Source organism: Ambystoma mexicanum, chromosome 6q (assembly GCF_040938575.1).
Source record: "Ambystoma mexicanum isolate Mex_15411 chromosome 6q, UKY_AmexF1_1, whole genome shotgun sequence".
Lineage (NCBI taxonomy): Eukaryota > Metazoa > Chordata > Amphibia > Caudata > Ambystomatidae > Ambystoma > Ambystoma mexicanum.
Window position 1 is genome coordinate 1,676,873,505 of NC_090937.1, and position 20,184 is coordinate 1,676,893,688.

The following is a 20,184-nucleotide window of genomic DNA, read 5'->3' on the forward strand; positions in this document are numbered from 1 at the left end:
ATTGCAGACATCTGCTAATGTATATATCAAACCAAACCTGACACAGCTCTACTCGTGACAGCACTGCCCACTAACCCGTCTGGATTGAAAACCACCCAACAGAAGCCAACCTAGCCAACTACTGGCGATTCCGAACTTCCCATCAAAATATTGGGAAAAGTAGTTGCTAAACAACTAGTCACCATTATCAAACAATTGCACCTCGTAAATGACATTCAGTCAGGGTTCCAGCCCAAGTGTAGCATTGAGAAAACCACCATCCAGGTGGAGATGATGCCCTCCAAATCATGGTAAATAGCGACCCATACCTCCTGGCACTGTCCTGAATAGATATACTCTTCTTTTTTTCCTGCGCAGTCACCAGGGCGACCAAATGAACCTGTGTTTTAACCGAGGCCCAGTCTCTGGCAGAGTCCCCCACTTCTCCATCCAATCGCAATTATGTTTATCCTTTACATGTAGCCTCTGGGCACGCTTCTAAAAGATTCCAGTATAGCCTTCCACCAAGACACAAACTAAACTTAGTTATTCACAAACGTTAAAAGCCCAAAGGACATCAAACATCTCTGCGATTACCCCACCATCATCGACTCCTGGAAGTTGACAGTCTACCTTAAACTTCACCCACTCAAGACTGAATCCGTCCTCATCGGGTGTCCCGCTAAACATCAACTGGACTAACAATGGCTCACTGAGATGCATCTAGAGGTATAACTTCTGCAGTTGTCAGATTTAGCAAAATCTTTAGGTTTTACCATTGTCAGCATGTCCTTCCAGAATCCAAGAAGGCCCAACTCTCCTCCCTTCACCAAATCAAACCCTTCAACCAGCTACAGCACTTCTGGGCAGTAGTGCATGCGCTTGTGGTCTCACACAATGATGGGGAAGGGCTCCCAGCTGCTCACTTGGCTCCTCCTAAAAGCAGTCCACCACGCGGCGGCCTCATGTCTTATTATGGGTGTGCAGATAAAAGCAGTCCACCACGCGGCGGCCTCATGTCTTATTATGGGTGTGCAGATAAAAGCAGTCCACCACGCGGCGGCATCATGTCTTATTATGGGTGTGCAGATAAAAGCAGTCCACCACGCGGCGGCATCATGTCTTATTATGGGTGTGCAGATAAAAGCAGTCCACCACGCGGCGGCCTCCTGTCTTATTATGGGTGTGCAGATAAAAGCAGTCCACCACGCGGCGGCCTCCTGTCTTACTATGGGTGTGCAGATAAAAGCAGTCCACCACGCGGCGGCCTCATGTCTTATTATGGGTGTGCAGATAAAAGCAGTCCACCATGCTGCGGCATCATGTCTTATTATGGGTGTGCAGATAAAAGCAGTCCACCACGCGGCGGCATCATGTCTTATTATGGGTGTGCAGATAAAAGCAGTCCACCACGCGGCGGCCTCATGTCTTGTTATGGGAGTGCAGAAATGTGACCCATTCACCCCTGTCCTATGCAAACTGCATTGGCTTCCTCTCCAGGCCAGGACACTATTCAAGACTGCATGTATCATCTACAAAACTGTCACTAGTACCTGGCGGCTAAGCTCCACATATATGTAGGTGCACACTGCTCGCACAGCTAATTGACCAACTGGCTTGAACACAACTCATCCGCAAATTGAGGAACGGCAAACCATCTTTCTTTCTTCGGGCACCCAAGCTCTGGAAAACAATTCGATATCTGCCCTGAGTGTCCCCACAATAGGCAATTTTACAAATATCTCAAAATGTGGCTTTTTCAACAGCACCTGACCAAGGACAAATCGCATTGGACGCACATAACAAAGCACAGACCTCACTGTTAAACGATGCCCGGCCAAAAACTTGCTACCCAGAGTGCTCCACTTCTCTCGTGCTACGTCCAACTTTAAACAATGAAATTAAAATAAAACAAGCTCCAAGGCAGGTGGCCAAAACTATGACTTGTGATACATTTAAAAGTACAAATCAACTCAATATGAAACGGGGGGCTTATGTCTAAATCTCTCAAAAACCAACCATTAGGGCATAAAATATATACACACAAACATGTAGCTGACCTCATATTTCATATATATTTTCATTGTTCTTGAGATTTAGGGAATGGATCCGCAAATATGACCCTTGCTCACTCCTGGTCAACCTGGTAATTATACTGAGAATCTTTGCATCGTTATCCTGTTTTAAATGAAAGGGCAGGCAGTGGAAGGAGATACGCCCGGTCATATCAGGTGGGTGATTAGCACACACATCCAAGGGAATTCCATTTTCATGCTCAGAAATCCAATACAAATTACGACTCTTCTCAATCGGACCAAACCCTAATTGTAGTTGGTTGGGTCTGTAATCTTGGACGAGCACATGTTAAGTAGTGTACACCCATCTATCGATCACAAGATAATAACATTGGAGGCAAGGTGGTATTGGTTATTTTCAACATTTCGGGTGAATAGCTCATGCCACACCGCTGTCATCGAGTACACTTTGATTCATCCACTCTTCTGTGATAAATGTTTTACACACATGTTTGAGTTCCGTATTGTCATTTCTTTCACCCATTTTGAACTTGATGTTGTAAAATGCGTTTGCCTATTTACATATTAATGTAACAGGAGCATGGGATGTGAATGTCTCCTGCCTTTCTATTGGGGTGTATAAGAGAGGACCATGCGGTGGCCGGGTGCCACCACCTGCACCATGAAGCAGGGCTTGTGAGTGTTCTGTGAAGATATCTCTGGTGTATAAGGGATGACCCTCGGGTGGCCGGGTGCCACCACCTGCTCCATGAGGCAGGGCTTGTGGGGGTTTTGCGAAGATGTCTCTGGTGTATAAGGGATGACCCTCGGGTGGCCGGGTGCCACCACCTGCTCCATGAGGCAGGGCTTGTGGGTGTTCTGTGAAGATATCTCTGGTTTATAAGGGATGATCCTCGGGTGGCCGGGTGCCACCACCTGCTCCATGAGGCAGGGCTTGTGGGGGTTTTGCGAAGATGTCTCTGGTGTATAAGGGATGACCCTCGGGTGGCCGGGTGCCACCACCTGCTCCATGAGGCAGGGCTTGTGGGTGTTCTGTGAAGATATCTCTGGTTTATAAGGGATGACCATCGGGTGGCTTGGTGCCACCACCTGCTCCATGAGGCAGGGCTTGTGTGTGTTCTGTGAAGATATCTCTGGTGAATAAGGAATGACCATTGGGTGGCTGGGTGCCACCTCCTGCTCCCTGAGGCAGTGCTCGTGTGTGTTCTGTGAAGATGTCTCTGGTGTATAAGGGGTGACTATGGTGTGGCCAGGTGCCACCACCTGCTCCATGAGGCAGGGCTTGGTGGTGTTCTGTGAAGATATCTCTGGTGAATAAGGAATGACCATTGGGTGGCTGGGTGCCACCTCCTGCTCCCTGAGGCAGTGCTTGTGTGTGTTCTGTGAAGATGTCTCTGGTGTATAAGGGGTGACTATGGGGTGGCCAGGTGCCACCACCTGCTCCATGAGGCAGGGCTTGGTGGTGTTCTGTGAAGATATCTCTGGTGAATAAGGAATGACCATTGGGTGGCTGGGTGCCACCACCTGCTCCATGAGGCAGGGCTTGAAAGTGTTCTGTGAAGATGTCTCTGGTGTATAAGGGATGACCCTCGGGTGGCCGGGTACCACCTCCTGCTCCATGAGGCAGGGCTTGTGGGTGTTCTGTGAAGATTTCTCTGGTGTATAAGGGGTGTCTATGGGGTGGCTGGGTGCTACCACCCATGAGGCAGGGCTTGTGGGTGTTCTGTGAAGATGTCTCTGGTGTATAAGGATGACCATGGGGTGGCCGGGTGTCACCACCTGCTCCATGAGACGGGGCCTGTGAGTGTTCTGTGAAGATGTCTCTGGTGTATATGGGATGACCATGTGGTGGCCAACACCTTTTCGCCATCCTACCACGTAAGATATTTCAAAACACTGCCCCTCCCCCTTTTACCACACAAACACTTTTGCACAACATGAAAGACAACTGACGAACCGTTTACCCGATGTGTCCCAATACCACGGTCAGGCAAAGTCCGGCAATTAACCAGAATCACACACACCTAAAAGCCCTTTCCCACAGGGATAAAAGGTGGAGCACAAGAGAACACTACGAGCAAGGCAGACCCCACGACGTAAGAGCTAATTCAGTACAGCAGTTCAAGATGAGGAGAAAGGCAGCGCAGACCGAGAGGGTGCCCTTTCCGACCAAGGCCCATTAATCCTCCACACAGGGGATAATAAGGCTGCGAACAAAAGCCAATGTGTGTTGCAATAGAGGTCTACGTTACACAAGACCCTCTTCCACTGATTGCCAAGCTGGGGAGAGACGCTTGTCTCAGTGGTACCAACCTTGACTCCAAGGGGAAAGAAAGCCAAGAAGTTCATCACAGCCAGTGAGTCGATGGGAGAACCGGTGAGAAACGGAACTGTGATGAATGAAAAGTAGCAAGTGGCTATTTGAACTTTGAACAAATAAAGAACTGTGCAAAATTTTGAAGGGGGAAAACCAGCAGTAGAGGAGAACGGCACCACGTGGGTGCTCACTGAAGAATCTCAGGGTGATTACCCAATGGGAAAGACTATCGTAACCAGAAGGCCATGGGAAGAGGTGAAGAAAGGTCAAAGTGTTAATACAGGGGTCTTGTAAAATCTGTACCATCGAAATCTTTGACCGACATATGATTATGAAAGTTAAGGGAAGTGAATCCTGCATGGAGAAAATTAACACATGAACTGTGTTTCATAAAGTTGGCAAGAGTGATCCCAGCAGCGGGAAGCTGACAACTAGGTGCAAAGCCAGAAGAACTGTTTAAAAGGACAGTAAAATGTGTGAAAGCAAGAAATATTGCAAGACAAGGGGAGGTGATGTGTGCCGCTTAGCATTTGGGGTCTGAGGCTGACCGAGGGAGATCATAGGTGTGGAAAGTCACCACCCAAAGTTCACTGAGAAAATAACTGTTTTGTTAATTTGGGGAATACGACTTGTGAAGGGACTGCGCCCAGAAGAGAGGGACACAGGCGTGAAGCCATCACCCAACGTGTTCGCAGAAGAAAAAGGTTGTGCTTGTTTGTTGAGGGCATCAGGCCTCGAGGGCAAGAGACATTTATTGAAAAGAGACTTAACCAACTAAGAACCTGTAGCTGCCATAAACTGTTAGTTTATGCTGCAAAGGCGCAAGCATGTGCTGTGCTCCAAAGTCCCACCTTGACCCGTGCTAAAAACGTGGGGAAGGGAGACCTCAAGGCAATCACATCCTGGCTTATTATTTGTGAACACTTTATTCTTTATTTTGAAGACCGAAACGCGAAGCCAGCAACAAAGGCAGACCATCTGCCTTGTGAATGAACATGTTTTATGGGTCCTTGCCAGAAAGATGTGTATCGCCTTCTTACCTTATTGTGGCTTGTTTTCCGATGCCATCCCACGCTCGAATCTCGACCCACCATTGCTGATGGTGGGCAGTGGTCCCAGGTCGGAGGTAAAAAATAAGCTGCACGCCTTTCCGAAACAAGGCCGAAACAAGCTGACTCCCCTCCAAATAAGCAGAAAAAACAAGCACACTCCTAAAACGGTGTGGATAGGACTCCAAAGTAAGAAACATAGCACAAAGCATAAACATACATAAAGAGAACACACACATATGTTAGAAAATGCATTTTTAATAAATGCTTTTTTTTGTCTTTTTCTGACAATTAGTATTTAAATTTCTTGCATGTGAGTCACTTATAAAAGCACATAATTAGCTTTTGGTCCTTCACTTCTGGTCCGTCGTCCAACAAGTAGTTTCTAGGCCCTGGCGGCGGTCAGGAGGTCCCCCAGCAAGTGCCCCCATGTTTCTAGTCAGCAGTCTTATAACATGGAAATATATTCCTTTCTATATTACTCTCATTCTGGGGCTTTAAAAGTGCGCTTTTCAGCACTTGTCTTACAAGCTGGGTTTGTTGGAGCCCTTCTGTCCGTCACTTCCCTCGGGGTATACAAAAGTGTTCTTATTACCTTGTTGCCCTTTAACACAGGTTCATCCACATCAGCTGCTTGCTGACAGAGAAGAATGTATAGCTTTTCAGTGGGCAATTAGTGTTTCAACTCCCTCTGGCTGGCCATTTCGTGATAATTGGTGGCTATTAACCCCTGGCTGTATTTCTTTGCCTTCATTAAAATGTATGCACCCCACAGGTGCCTCGACTGTTTTCCTCTCTGGGCAAGGGGGCTCCCAACCATCATGTTGAAATAGGCCTGATGATAGTGAAAGGAAGCGCCCCCAATTCAGCACGATCCTCCCCGCAATGAGAGACAATAAGGGACTCTCCCGTAGTGGGAATAAGACCAAGACAGAGTGCGGGTGAGCGTAAGTGGGAGTTTATCCAAGGATAAGGCATGCAAAGAACTCTGCAACCTACGAGAGCGCTCTGTCTGACAATAGCAAAGACAGGCGTATTTCTAATACAGAAAACGTCATCAACACCTAAACACTATAGGGGGCACAAGTTAATTGGGATTGGGTATCGTCGACTAACTATAGGTGTTGCTGCAGCATGGTTGGTCTTGGCAAGACGACGTCACTGGTCAGCCTCGTGGGTTGGGTTGGGCCTGGCAGGCCGGCTTGAGGTCATCCGTGCGGTGTTGGTGCGCTGGGGCAGCCTGTGACAATGATGAATACCTTTCCTGTCTTAGTTGCCCTAGGCCATGCACACTGCAGTTATTCAGAAAATGACATTTACGTTCACTAATAAATTGTTCCGTAGCTTATCTTATAAAATAAACGCAACACATGAGGAATGCACCTCGTGAGAGGTCTGGTGGTTGTTGGTTGGGGTGAGATTTACCTGAGTCTTATTGACCGGTATTTTAGGTCACGGGACGGGGCTCTGGGACCTGGGCCGAGTGATACATGTCTGTCTGCTGCGTTAGAAGTTATTATATAGATGGGTCTCTGTGTCTTGTCCCAATGATGGGGGTCGTCCTTACACGGGGTCAGGATTCTTGGGGGGGTTCGTGGGGATTTATGAGAGGGTGCTGGTAGATCAGTGGGTTCATCCGTGGGTTTATTACCGTGCTGTAAATAACACAGGTGGCGGGCTGTGGCCTTGGTTGCGGCGCCGGGGCCTCTGACTCTCTGAAGTAACGCCAGCTTGGTTGGGGGAGGTGAGGGAGCGCAGCACAAGTCTTAGCTTTTTTATCTGGCAGGCTTGGTGGGGTGGGAGAGGGAATGACCTTGCATATACTCACAAAGGTATTTTCCTCGTGCGTTGCTGATCTGTGAATGCAGAAGTTTTATACTGTTCTGCCTCATTTTAACGTTATTCAGACACACATATATATATATATATATTTCATTTTCGTTACACATTTCTTTAATACAGTCGGTTCCAGTACCTTTTCATTACCTAACATTATGTTCACTACATTGTGTGCGTATTGTATGTACATTAGACGTTATACGAGGGATATCTAGGTTATGGCCTACAGAGATTGATGCTCGCCGCTTTGGGTGATTCAAAACATATATGAGTTCAAGTTTCTACATACTATTGAAAAACACTTTTACAAATAGAGGTTACACGTTTGGTCAACATCTTTCTCCGTGGTTATAGCAGCATTAGTCCAGACCTGGAGGGATATCATATAACGTTACATTTTTATGGTTCGTTCACATTTTAAACAGAGGTAGTTCATTAACACCAATACTTGAACTATTTTCTACCTTCTTCAGATAGTGATGCTTCAGCTTTTTTCCCCGTTGCCCCGGCCTTGCGGTCTGGGTCATACGGGGTGCAATATCACATTGTTACTAATATAATGTTGCCGTGTTGGCATCTCGGGTTTAGCTCATCTCCGACTTTCTCATGGGAACGCGCTCGCAGCGGACCTGCCAGGGCTGCTGAGGCGGCAGAGATGCATGAAAGGCCCTCCAAAGGTGGGGGCCTCGTTACAGTGTGCTGAACTCACACCATGTTTGCTGTGCACGATGGCGTCTAGGCCTAACTTAAGTTTCGGTAAATGCAAAGACAGGGTGCGTGTGGGCAATGTCGTCGGCGGGTGAACCCCCCTCCACCTGGGCCCGGGTGGCATGAGGGTGCTCCCACCGAGCCATGGTCCTCACCTGGGGAGGGAGCTGTAGGTGAGGAGGGCCTCGTGGCCATTCCTCCCCTACATTTCCCCCCTTTCGTTACTTAAAGTAACGAATTTCTTTAGCTCTTCTAATCTTCTACATTCTTGTTCTTCTAACACTGCACCATCCCATGCAGGGGTTCCTTTTATAGGCATCCATGCTCTGCACACCCCCCTTAAGCTCTCACCTCTCCTAGCATACTCGTCTGGTGTACATGTCAAATATATACAGTCGCCGGTCTCTTCCAGATCTACCCAGACCTCCTCATACCATTCCAGTTCTACGTCTCGTGGTTCTTTAATCGTGGTGTGCCATAGCTTATCTACTATGTACTTGTCACGGCACATAGGCACTAACTGGTACCTGGGGGTGTTGTCTGTTCCTGTCTGCACATGTACTTCTTGTGTTGCTTTAATTGTACCACCGGAGTTGCCCATTGTCACCATCATCATTGCACCGTTAGGGACTGCATTAGCACAACATCGGAGGCCCACCTGGCACAGGCAGAACATCACAAGGATGATCACCACTATTGGTATCAGGAACTTCATTGTCACTCCAAGCCATGAGGGAACCCAGGAGAAGATATTGTCGAACCACGAGCTATCCTCAGCTCCACCTTCCATTTTCATCTTCTCGCCCAGGTTATGTACTGCTTCAATAACGTGGGACAGGGACCCATTTTCTGCGTCTTCAGAAGGTACGAACGTGCAGCATGCACTTCCTATTTTTCGGCAAACACCTCCATCGATTGCTGTTAACAGGTCTAGGACATACCTGTTTTGCATGGTCATTAATCGCAGAGCTCGTAGTTCCACCTTTATTATGTTGAACCCTTCTTCAGTGTCATTGGCCAACTGGATCAGTTCCCACCGTGTGATCTGGAGCCATTTTGCATTTGCTCTTGCTTGGACACTGGACACTAGTGAAGCAAAGAATGTTTCCACGGAGCTGAACAGGCGATACTTGTCTGGGATCTGTGCCAATAAATCAGATGATGCTTGTGATATGTAGTTCGAGGCTCGCTTGTTTCTTGAGAGCTCTTCTTCCTTCCCCCCGGAGGACAGGACATAAAGGTGCGCTTGTGTAGTTGGAGAAGCTGCATTCTGGTTCAAGCCTCCTTTCATCATGTTACTTCTGTCAATATGGCTTTCTGGAATCACCATTAGTGTCGAGTGCAAGGTGGCCATTGAGCAGCTACCACTCCATGATTGGGGAAGGTGCAGGTACGCCTGGTTTCCGCATACCCAGTAGGTGTCCATTAATGCTGCTGTCCCTTTTTTCATATCCGGGATGGTGAGAGTTTTGTTACAGTTCGTGTTCGTTCCCATTGCCATTTTTCCTTCTCCCTTGAAACATAGTTCGTTTTGTATTTCACTTTGTAGCTTGAAGGGTTTCTCCATCGCTGTTACCCATGTTAGTTTAGGGATGTGTTCTTTCCATATTGGCAAGCACGTTCTTTCCATCCACCGCAACTTGTCCGGTTGGACACCTTTCAGCGCTTCTGCCTTGCACAGCACTTCTTCGTCTTTCCATTTGCTTTCGGAAAACAGTGTCCCTTGTATTGCAAAGAAAGGTTCTTTAAGGCAGATCACTCCAGACGCCTGCGAATAGCACGTTTTGTTGTTCTGTAGCATTCTGAAAGAGACATCGTGTGCTTGGAAAGTGTTCTTTATTCTACACAGCGTGAGATGAAGGAGACATTGGGCATCCACAATGGGCAATTCTCGTGGCAACAATACTTTAGGTGTGCCTGATGCATGGGGGATAAGTGAGCAGACATAACAGCTCTCATTGGTTGTTTGTTTGGCTGTTGTGCTCATATCTGCATACCATTTATTTGCTTGGTGTGGGTGTCGTGGGTCTTCCATTTTGTCTAGCCCTAGCCCATAATACTCATCATACCCTTTTCCACCAGTCTCTCTTCTCCGCCTACTTTTCTCCCTTCTTCTGTACCTTCTCGTTATAGGAGGTGAAGAACCAGGCCCCCCTTCCTCCCTCCCACCCCCCTTTTCTAATTCTTCATATAGGGACGTGTGTTCTGTCATCATAATCACTTTTCCATCCTCATTAATAAACAAGAGATCGTTGTTTGAAATTGGGGCGGGAGGGATCGTGTGGTTGTTGTATGTTCCAGGTTGGGACATTGTGTCATTATCTACATTTTTGGTTCTCCATTGTGAGAGGACAGCAGTGGGTGGTGTAGTATAGTATCCCCACACAAAGTGTGATCCATCCCAGATCAAGAAATCACCTTCTTTGATACCTACAGTCGGAATTGTTTTCGTTCCAGGAGCAAGGGTGGTGTTGTTCCCCCCTCCCCCCTCGTTCACCTCGGTAGAGATGAACGCTATAATCCAGTGTAACACCAGACAAAACATTGAGATGAAGAACACGATAGCACACATTGATAAACCACATTCAAATGAATATGTTAATCTAGCCACTAACATTTCTCTAAATCTAACATATCTATTAGTTGCAGGCTGCCCATTCGATGCCATGATAAATCCTGTTTGAGACACAAAAGTTCATTAAATACAAACATGTAAGCATTTCCACATTGTAACGTTTCGGTGATAAAATATAGGGTTGGGTGAGGAAGGGGGTTTGTTGACAGACAAGGTAGCTTTCAGTCAATATTATTCGTAACTTACTATATACATATATAAATAATAATAAAAAAACATGACATTTTTAAAAACAACAATAATAAAAAACATCTTAAATAGTACAGGAAGGAAAAAAAAAGAACCCCACGCAAAACTTTCAAAAATTGTAAAAAGAAAATTTACATATACATGTGTACATGTTTTAGTCCAGGACATTTGTTGCGCGCTAATTGTGTTCACTGTTCATCTCATGAAGCACACAAAATTCAAATCATTCATTCCGCACAACTTCATCGTCCGCTGTTGCCTGTGCCTCATCCTGCACCTCACTCTCCGCAGCGCTGTAAGCTTTACGTACATCTGTCAAATGCACCCAATATCGCAGGCCCTTAACCTTTACTGCTGTAGGCGTGCAAAACACTACCTCATAGGGGCCATGGAAGCGTGGTGCGTTCCACCTCCGCACAAAACTTCTAACATATATAAGGTCCCCAGGCATTAGCTGTAGTGGTTTTTCAGGCAAACCGTTTGGTTCAGTCGCGTTCCCCTCCTCTCTTGTCGAGGGGGGGGCTAGTTGCTTTGAAATTACGCGCGCTGCCCGTGTCAATTTTCGCAGGTATTCTGTGAACTCCTCCCCCAATATGGCTGCGCTTCTGTGTGCATCAGAACGCTCACGGAGAGGCGAATGCGCTGTGTGCATTCTTCTTCCCGTGACGATCTCGTGCGGGGACAAATGGTGATCCTTACTTGGCTGGTTTCGTAGCTCAAACAAGGCCAAAGGCAGGCAGTACATCCAAGTCTTTTTAAGGGAAAAACAAAGTTTTGATAATCTGCTTTTTAACAGGCCGTTTATCTTTTCTACGACGCCATTACTTTGAGGATGATAAATCGAACATAATTTGTGCTTTATTCCCAATAATGTAGTCACTTCTTTAAAGAGTTCATTAACAAAATGCGTCCCGTTATCTGAGCGAATAACGTCGCAAATTCCCCAGCGCGGAAACACTTCCCGCACTAGGAACTTCGCGGCGCCCTTCGCGTCAGGGCGGGCACAAGGGCCTGCCTCCACCCACCTCGAAAATGGACATACAACCACAATCATGTATCGAGCCCCGTTACACCTTTCTCCCATGTCTACATAATCAATGTGGAGCTCTCTGAATGGGCCACTTGGTTTTGGTATCGTACCCCTTAGTGTACGCAATGTCATACCTGAGTTGTAAATTTGACATGTCGTGCATTCTAGAGCTAACCTTGTGACGTGTTCCTGGAGGCAAGGTGTAAACCAATCTTCTTGTATCTCTGCCATTATGTGTTTCTTTGTGTTGTGTGCAGGAAAGTGTAGTTGTTGAAATGCTATTTCTAACAGCGTGATTGGCATTACCACTTTTCCTGAACTCTCTTGTCGCCACAATAAATCAGTCGGTGATTTGCTGCATCCTCTCTTAGTCCACAGCAATTTTTCCTCTGCACTAGCTCCCTCTTGCAGCTCTATTATCTCCTGTGTGGACATCATGTTGTATCCTGTGGGGACTTCTTGGCTTGCTGTGTGGTGCAACATGTACTCTCCTATTTCACCTTTTTGTAGATATGAAGCTGCTTTGGCAGCGGCGTCTGCTGCCGCGTTCCCCAAAGATACAAAATCTGTATTGGTGGTATGAGCTTGACATTTTACGATGGCCACTGCCGTGGGGTCTTGCAGGGCCTCAATCAGTTCTTTCAATAATTCTGCATGCTGGACTGGCGTTCCGTCTGCTCGTCGGAACCCTCTCCGCCCCCACCGGGCCAACCCGCCGTGAACTGTTGTTGTCATGTATGCTGAGTCTGTATATATGGTCACTGCGCACCCCTTGGCGGCATGCAATGCTTCTATTAGCGCTATTAGTTCTGCTGCTTGCGCTGAATAGTGTGATGGGAGGCGGTGTTGTACTAGTATCTCATATTCATCTTCCTCTAATCGTACCACTGCCATACCCACATGCTTTTCTCCTGTCTCCATGTCTATTGATGCTGACCCGTCCACAAAATACACCTCACCCTCGGTCAGGGCATTTTCAAAAATCACTTGATCCTTACTTTCGTCACCTGTGTACGTGGCGCAGTTGTGGTTTTGCATGTCCTCTATGGTGCATGCCTCTGTGATGAATGTGGCTGGGTTCACTGTTTTACATCTTACTATATGGATGTTAGCGCTGGACAGTATTATCTCATATGCTGTGGCGCGTTGTGTTGTCAATGTGCTCTTTGTTCGCTCTAATATTGCAAAAAGTGAGTGTTCCACGAACAGTGTCACCGGGCAGCCCATTACTATCGTGGCACTTTTTTCAATTGCGAACGCGGCTGCAGCTAGGGATTGCTCGCACGCGAAATGACCTTGCATTACTGCGTCTAGGGTGCCGCTATAGTAAGCGAGTGGTTTGTGCCCTAAAGATGTTTTCTGTGTCAGTACTGCTGTCATCAATGTTCCTTTGCAGTGTGAAAATAAGAAGAATTCGCGCCCATAATCTGGGTTTGCTAGTACTGGAGCGCTTGATATCAGCTCTTTTAGTGAGTTAAATGCTGTGTTCATCACCTCTGTCCATTCTATGTGTTTGTGTTCTTGTTGTGCTTCTTTCAGTGCCTGTAGCAAGGGCCTTGTGTACGCCGCATAGTCCAATATCCATGCTCGGCAATAGTTACACATACCCAGAAATTTCTGCATCTCTTTTACTGTTTTGGGCTCCCCAATTGTTCTAATCGCCTGTGCCCTGTCTGGTATAATTCGCTTGCCATCCTTTGATATCAACTGACCCAAGTATAGGACCTCCGTCAGACAGTATTGTAACTTCCCCTTGTCCACCTTGTACCCCTTATTTGCCAATAATGTCAAGAGTGTTATCGAGTCCTGTCTGCATTCTTCCTCAGCCTGTGCACAAACCAATAAATCATCAACGTACTGAATCACTGTGCTTTCTACAGACAAATTCCCCAGATCTTCATGTAGTACCCTGTTAAATATGCTTGGGCTCTCGCAATATCCTTGTGGTAGTCTGCAGTGTTCGAACCTCCTTCCTCCCAATGTAAATGCTGTCAAGTACCTGCTCTCTTCTGCCAAGGGAATCGAAAAGAATGCATTTTTTAAGTCAATTACTGTGAAGTGTGATGCTATTTTTGGAATGTTGCACAGTATTGTCGCCGGGTTCGGGACTAAAGGGAACTCCTTCATTACCACATCGTTCAATGGGCGTAAATCTTGTATCATCCTCCATGAACCCCCCTTCGCTTTTTTGATTGGGTAAATGCATGTGTTGCATGGGGAGTTTGAGGGCACTATTATACCCTGTGCTAGCAGTGCTTCTATTGTCTCTCTGATCCCTTCTTCTGCTTCTCGCGACAGTGGATATTGTTTCACCCGGGGTAGTATTGCTCCTTGTTTTACTTTTATCACCACAGGCTGAACTTCATGTAGCAACCCTACATCGTGGGGGCCATTAGTCCATAAGTTAGCGGGTACTGAACTCATGTCTTCATCAAAAAATGTATGCGGTGCTCCTACTACCGCCATTAGTTCAACTTTAGTTTGTCTGGCTGTAACTACGATGTCGCAGGGCATTGCCAGTTCCATCACTACTTCACCATCTCCCTCAGTGTCAGAAAATAGCTCCTCGTCCGAGAGCTCTCTCAGGGGGATATTTGCATTTGTACACAATACTGTCCGCCACTCACACCCTTCCATGTCAATACCAATCACGCATATTCTGTTTGCTGATACATGTATTGCATGCAAATCCAATGATAGTACTTCCCCAAGAGCAGTGTCAGGGCTTGCTATGGGACGAAAAAGGAATTCTGCTGGTATTCTCCACTCCACCCTTTTTAGTTCTGGTACTATGAGAGCCAATGTTCTCATGCCTTCAACAAACATCTCCTCATTTCTTGGTACCCCTCTGATCTCTTTTATTGTTGTGTGGCCGTGTATTACTGCTAATATACGGAGGGGGCATATGCCTGGCGTTGAACATACGATGCCGCTCCCTGTGAATGATATGGTCATGTTTAGTTTGCTCAAGAGATCTCTCCCCAGTAAGTTGATGGGAGAGTTTTCATAGTACAGTAAGGGTGCTTTCACTGTTTTACCCCCCACTGTCACATCCAATACCTCTGTGTAAGGAACTTCAATTACAGCCCCAGAGAACCCCTGCGTCTCTAACGTTCTATTAGATAACGGGAACCGGCCCTCTCTAATGCATGATTTCTCCGCTCCCGAATCCACCATGAATATGAATTGCTTGTCTCCTATCTGCGCTCCTATCAATGGTTCCTCTGATGCATTGTGGGTCGTAGACAGTACTGGACACGCAAGTGCTCTCTGTGGGCTGTCCTATGCGGGGTGTCTCATTGCCCCCCCTTGATCGAAAATATTCCCCGAAACTACTGACACTCCACTGTAAGGTGCGGGGGCTGGTGCCCCATTAGCTCCTGTGGCGAAAGTATTACCAGGCGTGTAGTGCACATTGTCATTATTCTGTGGGCTGGTTTGTGTTCGGTATTGATGTCCGTGTAGTTGTGCGTTACTCCTTTGTACTACATTGTCTGGTTGCTGGTATTGTCCCATGGGGAGGCCGTAGGGGCTTCCTGGATGGGGGTGTCCGTACTGTTCTATCTCTTGGAAACCGTTGTTTTGTCTGCTCCTACATTCCCTTGAGTAATGCCCCCATCTCCCACAATTCCAACAGCTCCCCTGTGGACCTCTGGGACCCTGCCACCCATTTCCTCCCATTCCTCCATACCCTTGTCCTCCTCTTCGCCCCCTGTACCCACCTCTTCCTCCTCTTGGGGCCCACTCTTGCCACGTTGGACCTCCGTTCTGCTCCTGCTCTGTCCACTGTCGTTGCCCTTGTCCTGCCCAATTCGCTGCTATTCTTCCTTGTATTGCTATTTGCCCCTCCTCTCCTTCCTCTCCCTCCCGTATGAGTGGGAGTCCCGCTACCGCTGCTGCGACCTTCACCAATTTTGATTGCACCAACTTCGCCTCGTCCGCCAACCTTTTCTGTGCTACTTCCCTCTCTCTTTCTTTGATCCGTTTACAATGGTGTACTATTATGCTTTGGATCTCCGGCCAGCCTTTTGCCTCAACACCTGCTATTTTATCTAGTGCCTTTTGCACTTCCTTTGGGAGCCCTCTTTTAATGATGAAGTAAAATAGAGACGTGGATTGGTGCCAGGGCGTACCCGTTTCCGCTCTCCACATCTCCTGCACCCGGAGAATGTAATCCATAGCGTCCTCCCCATCATTCATGGTACATTGCATTACTGACTGCAGATCAGGGGTATCTGGGAAAGTTTCCCGCAGTGCGTCCCACACCCTTGCTCGCACGGTGTTAAAAGAAGCCCCATCATGGCGATCACACTCCAAAGTTACAGCTGGAAAACCCGCTTTAGCCCACACTCTGTCTGCCTGATCCCCTACTGAGGACACTAGTAGGCTTTTCACATCGCCTACTGCCAGCGGTATACCCGCGGTATGTTTTTCAAATGCATATATCCACTTGCTTGCCCCTCCTGACAGCTGTGGTAGTAATTTCATTAAGTTAGCCTTGTCCATCTGAGCCCACGGTATATAGTTCGGCCTCCCACCTCCCCTGTGGAGTAATGGTAGTTGTAATTTCCCTTTTGCCGTTGCAGCTTCCTTTTCCTTAGTCACTGCTGACTCTAATGACGCCATCTTCCCCACCCTATTTCTTAGTCGTCCTATCCATTCATCCTCTATAGTCCCCAGTGAACATGCCCCATCTAGCTCCTCGCCTTCTCCTCCCACTGCCATGCTCAATCTATCACTCTCATCCCCCCCTCCTCTGACATCACATAACAAATCCTCTCTGATCCCTCTCTCTCTCGAGACATCACCAATGCTTCCTTCTGCTGTCCCTACTTCTATTATCCTGGTCGGTTCTTCCTCAATTCTGAACAGTATTTCCCCCTTTTTCCATCCTTCCTCAATTTGTCTACTTTCGCTCGACGCTCTAGACGTGCGTCCAGATTGTGTGGGGGCGCACGCTGTGCGTTCACATATGTCTTTTATTCTTGAGAGCTCATCTCGTGCCACTGTAAGCCTCGACTCTAAGTCACTCGTTAACTTCTCTATGTCCACTCTCTGTGTGCCTCCCTGGGTGTGCTCTCTAGTGTTTTCGTATGGTGGGGGTGCAGTTGGTCTTTGTGGCGTGCTGGTTGAAGGGGGAGGCACATAAATCGGGTCGCTATATCCTGTTGCAGGGGCTGGTTTAGGTAATATTGGGTACAACATAACCACTTCCGCAGGCTGTTCTGTACTTAACTGTTCCTTTTCCTCTCGCGGGATCATTAGTGGATTGTCTGTGGTGGAGGGTAAATCAATATTTGGAGCTGGAGCTTTGGGTGGGGGTACTTCCTCAAACAATCTCCAAAGATCTAATATCTCCTTCCTGTTCTGCCATTTTTTTCCCTTATACTTAAGGCGAATACATGTACATACCATATCAAGAACGCTTTTGTCAAAAGACCCTCCTTCTGGCCAAATATGGGGCAACCCCTCCCCTTTCAATTCTGTTAACCATTGATCATGATATTTATTTATGCGTTCAGCATATCCCGGCAAGCTCTTGCAGATGTGTGACAAGGGAGTTTCAGCCCCCATCCTTTAAATCGCTAGCGCTACCTTGTTCGCTATCGTTATCTTTTATTAGCTGTAAATATGCGTATGTATTCCTTTATGGCACAGACAAGAGCGGACCTCTTAAAATTATCACCCACCGTTATTCACTGCACAAATCTTTTCTCACTCACCATATCTCATCTCCTTCCCATTCCCAGGCACTCTTATGTGATCTCACTTGTAATTGATCAAGTACTGGTTATGGCCACACTCTCTGACACCACCTCGCGGCCACCCGTTCGTCTCTCACACTCGTACGGTGCGCGCACCCTTCACAATACTTCCCACTCACACTTTTGTCTTTTTCCTCCCTTTCCTCCCTAGCCAGCTGTCCCTGTTTCCCTACTAAGGTTACTATGTTCACGTCTGTACGTGCCACTACTGAGTCCCCACTTTTTAAGATGTTCTAACTACTTCATACCCTTCTCATTTTCACCCCCTACCCCGTGGAAATGGAAAAAAAGAAATAGAGAGAGAGAGAGCACAATCACTAAAAAATATTCCCGGTGTCTCCTTTTGCCAGACACCAATAACTTATTTCTCACTTCTTCATATATTCCCAGTACTAATTTAGATAGTACTATGCGGCGCCGCCTTCCACCCCCTCTCGGAGCTAGGTTTCCGTCACTTCTACCACGTCACTTATTTCTTACTCCTAATGGCCATATGCAAAAGAAAGAATAAAGAAAATTTCAAGACCCGTCTGTAGTAGACCCCCGATATTCTTCTCCTCTACCTGTCCCCGTTCTGTTATTCCCAATTCCCTTTCTTTTCCCCTTGACGATCACTCGCACTCGGTACTCACGTGCCCGTCTTGAACCGATACTCTCCGAAACTGGGTCCGTCCAGGCGGCGTCACCGGTAACTCAACGGTCAGCCCCTGGCTCCGGCGAGCGGCACTCAAAGGGGATTTTTTTCCAATCGGGATCCCGTACCCTTTCTCATTGAGTGCGCACTTCTTATTGTGCCGGTCGCCGTTGGCGGGCGGCCTCCCGGAGACGGCTCACCGTGCGTATCCCTTCTCGACCGGAGATTCTCGTGCCACAAGGGGGTCGTTTAAGAAGGAGTTAGGAAAAATAGTTTGGAGATATCACGCTATCGGGGTCACCACTGAAAGGAAGCGCCCCCAATTCAGCACGATCCTCCCCGCAATGAGAGACAATAAGGGACTCTCCCGTAGTGGGAATAAGACCAAGACAGAGTGCGGGTGAGCGTAAGTGGGAGTTTATCCAAGGATAAGGCATGCAAAGAACTCTGCAACCTACGAGAGCGCTCTGTCTGACAATAGCAAAGACAGGCGTATTTCTAATACAGAAAACGTCATCAACACCTAAACACTATAGGGGGCACAAGTTAATTGGGATTGGGTATCGTCGACTAACTATAGGTGTTGCTGCAGCATGGTTGGTCTTGGCAAGACGACGTCACTGGTCAGCCTCGTGGGTTGGGTTGGGCCTGGCAGGCCGGCTTGAGGTCATCCGTGCGGTGTTGGTGCGCTGGGGCAGCCTGTGACAATGATGAATACCTTTCCTGTCTTAGTTGCCCTAGGCCATGCACACTGCAGTTATTCAGAAAATGACATTTACGTTCACTAATAAATTGTTCCGTAGCTTATCTTATAAAATAAACGCAACACATGAGGAATGCACCTCGTGAGAGGTCTGGTGGTTGTTGGTTGGGGTGAGATTTACCTGAGTCTTATTGACCGGTATTTTAGGTCACGGGACGGGGCTCTGGGACCTGGGCCGAGTGATACATGTCTGTCTGCTGCGTTAGAAGTTATTATATAGATGGGTCTCTGTGTCTTGTCCCAATGATGGGGGTCGTCCTTACACGGGGTCAGGATTCTTGGGGGGGTTCGTGGGGATTTATGAGAGGGTGCTGGTAGATCAGTGGGTTCATCCGTGGGTTTATTACCGTGCTGTAAATAACACAGGTGGCGGGCTGTGGCCTTGGTTGCGGCGCCGGGGCCTCTGACTCTCTGAAGTAACGCCAGCTTGGTTGGGGGAGGTGAGGGAGCGCAGCACAAGTCTTAGCTTTTTTATCTGGCAGGCTTGGTGGGGTGGGAGAGGGAATGACCTTGCATATACTCACAAAGGTATTTTCCTCGTGCGTTGCTGATCTGTGAATGCAGAAGTTTTATACTGTTCTGCCTCATTTTAACGTTATTCAGACACACATATATATATATATATATTTCATTTTCGTTACACATTTCTTTAATACAGTCGGTTCCAGTACCTTTTCATTACCTAACATTATGTTCACTACATTGTGTGCGTATTGTATGTACATTAGACGTTATACGAGGGATATCTAGGTTATGGCCTACAGAGATTGATGCTCGCCGCTTTGGGTGATTCAAAACATATATGAGTTCAAGTTTCTACATACTATTGAAAAACACTTTTACAAATAGAGGTTACACGTTTGGTCAACATCTTTCTCCGTGGTTATAGCAGCATTAGTCCAGACCTGGAGGGATATCATATAACGTTACATTTTTATGGTTCGTTCACATTTTAAACAGAGGTAGTTCATTAACACCAATACTTGAACTATTTTCTACCTTCTTCAGATAGTGATGCTTCAGCTTTTTTCCCCGTTGCCCCGGCCTTGCGGTCTGGGTCATACGGGGTGCAATATCACATTGTTACTAATATAATGTTGCCGTGTTGGCATCTCGGGTTTAGCTCATCTCCGACTTTCTCATGGGAACGCGCTCGCAGCGGACCTGCCAGGGCTGCTGAGGCGGCAGAGATGCATGAAAGGCCCTCCAAAGGTGGGGGCCTCGTTACAGTGTGCTGAAC